The sequence below is a fragment of the Olea europaea genome, chromosome 15 (assembly GCF_002742605.1).
Source record: "Olea europaea var. sylvestris chromosome 15, O_europaea_v1, whole genome shotgun sequence".
NCBI classification, from domain to species: Eukaryota; Viridiplantae; Streptophyta; class Magnoliopsida; order Lamiales; family Oleaceae; genus Olea; species Olea europaea.
In genome coordinates this window covers 25,503,163-25,508,196 of record NC_036251.1, presented here as the reverse complement: position 1 = coordinate 25,508,196, position 5,034 = coordinate 25,503,163, and the positions used below count along the sequence as shown (strand labels likewise).

At 30.1% G+C, this 5,034-nt stretch overlaps 1 pseudogene; it reads left to right on the top strand.

Annotated features, from left to right (window-relative positions):
• Nucleotides 1-230: 230 nt before the first annotated feature.
• Nucleotides 231-1,230, top strand: LOC111410632 (annotated as a pseudogene).
• Nucleotides 1,231-5,034: the final 3,804 nt, after the last annotated feature.

Here is a 5,034-nt window from a genome sequence, read left to right as displayed (position 1 = left end):
TTGGCTATTTCGATGCAGACAGATTTGAAATCTTAGAGTTTTATTTGTTGCATCAGAATTTGGGTCAAGGTTGAGATTGTTGGGTTTGTGACCCAAATTAGGGTGTATGTTTTTTTGGAAATAAATTATTTCCTTATTTTCATGTGAGAAAATTTGTTTCCTTATATTTCACGTGATTTTTATGGAAATATATTATTTTCTCATTCCAAACCGTGATATTTTCCGGCAATTTTTTCCTAACTCCATTCATTTACGCAGAGACACGTGTTCCTTCCAGCTGTCCATTAACCGCTTACCTTTTATAATCGGTAACTGTAAAGCTTCTCCCCTTCCCTCTTTAACTGGTCCTTTCAATTACCCTAATTTTTCCCTTTATATCATCGTCGTCGTCTTCCTCAAGACCCGTCTGTACATAAAAAGTTGTATCTATATCTATATTAAGGTTAAGTTTTTTTACACGTACCAATGGCATCTCACGACAGCGGCGATAGGATTAAGAGGCCATGGAGTCTGGAAGAAGACGAGCAATTACAGAAGTTGGTACAGCTACATGGGGCTAGGAATTGGGCTGTGATAAGCAGATTATTCCTGGGAGATTGGAGAAGTCTTGCAGGTTGCGGTGGTGCAACCAGCTGTCACCGGAAGTTGAGCAATGGCCGTTTACGCCCAAGGAGGATGAGATCATTCTGAAGGCGCACACAAAGTATGGTAACAAGTGGGCGTCTATAGCGAGGCTCCTTAATGGCCGAACTGATAACTCTATTAAGAACCACTGGAACTCAACGCTGACACGGAAGTGCGCAGCTGATATAGTAGTCAGAGAGGTGCAGCCTGTGGCCCTGTGCAGGAATTGAAGAAAATAGATAGCGGCGATGTTACGTCTGCATTGATGAGTGGATAGAAACTAAATCCTGAGCGTTCAGTAAATTGATAAAGCATTGTTTTCTTTATTAAAGTAAATTATGCTCCATCAAAAGTGGGTCCGTTCGATCAGAAAAAATGTGTGTGATAATTGTACTTGGGTCCTGTATGTTCGAAAAGTCGTTTGTCCATCTAGTGTGATTATTGTCCTCGAGTCCTGTATGTCTGAAAAGTCCTTTTTCCATCTAGTGTGATTATTGTACCGGTCCATGTGATTGTAGAAGATCCTCCTCCTATAAAAAGGACTCCTCTCCTTCATTGAAAGATCATCGAAAATTCAGAAATAAAAGCTTGAGTTCTTTCTAATCATGAGGTTATAAATTCTTTCTGTTTCTCACTGGAATCCATAATATCGATATTAGTTTTGACAAGTCATGATAAGCTAGCAATTTGAGCAATGACGAAAATATACTCTGCTATTGTCTCTCTAAAGGATCCTTAGCATAAAAAATTGTACTGTAAACTAAACGATCCATCACGGAGATTTGCAATCCTAAAAGTCAGACCATTTATTTACATGCCACAAATCTGACTATTTGTTGTGGGCTAGAATACTTGAATTATAGTAATCCATGTTCTGCAGTTACGGTTATATAACACTCATGCTAGAATATTCAAGAATCAATCCATGTTCTCAACTAACATTAAACTTCACTCCAAAAATATAGTAACTATATGATCTCAATTTAGTCAAGAATTTATGATTTGTGTAAACAAAAGAACGGCAACCTCCTAAGTTACAGTGGCCAAGGGACCTATTGAAGTAGTTAAATTCGACCCAATGGCAAAGCTAGCCCTTAAGTAGTTGCAATATTTGCTTTGGATTCAAAGTTCATGATGTTCATATCGAAGCTCTCTCCATTCTTGCGTTTAGAGTTTAGGAAGATTAGAGCGGATACCGATGAGATAATTTTAACATAAAAAATATTGGAATGGGCTTTGGCCGTTTAATTCTCTTTTGATTCTCACTTCCTTGCGAACAAGATATGGTTTGATCACAGAAGTTCCAGATTGGCACTTCTGGCCCTTCATAATATAGGCTAATTCAAACTAAAAAGAAGGGAAAGCCCAAAGGGGATCCGATTTCCAGTTATAAGTAATGTAACGAAAAAGATTGATTCAACGAGATATGCCTTGCCTACATCAAGAACAATAAGTGTGGAGTGCGTGTCTTAAGTGCGGGCAGATGGGGCACTATAGGATAAGGTTTACTTTCATTACTTCTCACAAATAATTGGTACTCTATAAGCAAGTTTGATCATTTGGGCACCAAAATGAAGCCTGCTAAAACGTACTCCTAACAAGTTTCTGAGTTCCTTCCCTCGGGCACAAGAGCACTTGTATTGGCACATTGTGAGAAGCGCTCTAACTGCTTCACAAAATCATTTTTAAAAAAATCAAAATATGCAAACTCAATGATCATAATCAAATGATATATATGAGCCGCAAAATCTATTTTAGATAATTGACCGAACTTCTGTTCCATCTTATTCTACCAAAAATCATATAGCTCTTTCAAATTATTCGTTTCTCATTTATTAATTTGTTTAGTTTCTTGAATTTAAAAATTACAAAAGAAAAATCAAGCATTCTAGACCCCATTTCAGACATCAATAATAAAGGTCAACTAAAAAAAGGAAAGTAGCACTTTTTGGCATGTAAAATGTGTCACCGACAGAAATTTTCCAAATTCAACATCTCATCCCGCCCTTTGCTTCCCTATCGTGAATTGTATTTGTCAAGCACTTTTAAATTATTTAAAAAAAAAAAAAAATTCAACGTCAAGAAAGACATTTTTTCAAGTGAAAAATAATAACTGGTCCAGCATTGCTTGTTGATGTTCCAAGAGATAAAAAAATATAACTGGTACACATCTCTATTTGATTTACTTGTCAATTTCATTCAAAATATGACTATGTATTCCATCTTTTAGGACCCATTTAGCTGCGCCAAAGTTGATTCTCAAAAAATAATTTTTTAACATGTTATGAATAATTTTCTGAAAACCCTTTTGATGACTAGTATTTAGAGTAAAACGTGTATTGCATGTATTTTTGAAATGCTCTAAAAGTGCTGTAAAAGTAATATTTGAATATGAGTATTAAAATTACAATTATATGCATAAATGAAGATGAATGGCAAGTATGTACATGAATTAATGTGAATGTTAATTAATTTAGAATTAATACCAAATAATATATACATGACAATGAATGTTAAATCATTTTATACAAAATAAATATAATTTAATTTCTAATTAAATGAAACTAGATGCTAACTAGTATATATGAACGTGAATAATGAACTGTGTTTTTTGAATGTGAAATTCTAATTGATATTAATTAAATGAATGTGAATTTTAATTAATTGAGAATTAATAACATGAACTAGCATGAATGTGAATGTGAAATTTTAATTAATATTATTTAAATAGATGTGAATGTTAATTAATTGAGAATTGATAATAGGGACTGACGAGAAATTTTGATTAATATTAATTAAATAAATGAGAATGTTAATTAATAATAGGGAATACATGCATGAACAAAGATTTTGTAATATTTATTACAATTTATAAATTAAATACATATTAAAAAATGAAAAGTAAAATGTTATTGAAATAATTAAATTGTAATAGGGTTATAATTGTTCAAAAAATAATTTTCACTTGATATGATATTTAGTTCTTATTTGATAGAATTTATAATCAAGATTTTAATTCAGTAAAAGTCAACAGTTAATTTTAACCACGAATTTATGAGACTATCAACTTTTCAACCACATATTTTATTAACTTTTATAAAATCTACTAAAAATTTGATTTTAATTTCCACCAAACAGGGCTTAATGTATTATAGATGTGCTAATTTGGTATAACTCATGCTTTTGCTTCTTATGATATATAATAAACCACCTTAATTTGGAAGTCACATTTGAATAACTTCCTCTCAAAATTCTTCCAACTACTAGGAGTACTTTCATAAATTTGGCCAAATGAATCTAAAAGCAACTTTTGAATATCAAAAATCTATTTTGACTTTTCAAAAGTCAAGCCAAATATAAATTATTCAATTGAGACTTTTAAATATTTCTACAAATTTTTTTAAGTGAGTGATTTTTGTGAATTTTATGGACTTTTAATTGACTTCTATAGACATTGATTAAAGATTTTTAAAAACTTTTCATCTTGCAAATTCATTATATACCCCAAAAAATTACTATCTCTCTTACTAACTAATTAACATTTTCTAGAAACAATGACGCTCACAAAATTTTCTCAAATAAAGTCACCAAAATGGACCAATCATTCAATTTTTGTGCAAATAAAATAATAAAAAAACTTTTACATCAATTTCTAAAAATGTAATCAAAATTTGTTCGCGAGATTAACATAATTTCTAATAATACAAATTTTTCTTAACAAAAGAAAAAAAGGGAATAGATTGATTGCATGAAATTCTACGTTTTGAAACAATTGTATATAATTTCAATTCAAAATTAATTATATACATATAGAATAATTATAAATTGATTACAGAAAATGAATTGAAAAGATATGAAAAAAATCTCAGAATTAAAAGAAAAAGAGTTTTTTTTCTTTGAAATCTTTGCAAATCTCAGAGCATATGAGATTTGCTATTTATATTTTTCATCAAGAAGTCCAATAAGTAGAGAATACTCCAAAAGTTTCAATTTGAATGTCTCATATTTATAAAGACTTTTAAAAAGTTTTAATTCAATATTGTGTCAATTTTAAAAGTATGTTAAAAGTTCATAAAAGTTTCAATTGAATACATCCAAATTTTTGGAGAATTTTTAAAAGTCAATTAAATATATTTAAGCTTTTTAAGTCCCTAAAAGTTTTTAAAAGTTTCAATTGAATACATCCCTTAAAATCTTTGGGTTTCAATTTTATATTATCTCAATAAAATGATTTTATACTTGAATAATGAACCCATAATTTTTCTTAATTTATAAACACGCATTTCCAAAAAAATTACTTTTCACAAAATTAAGTTCATGTTTGGTAAAAATTAAAATTAAATTTTTAAAAATATATTTTGATATAAATTGAGAAATTATATGATTAAAAAGTTGAAAATCCCATAACGA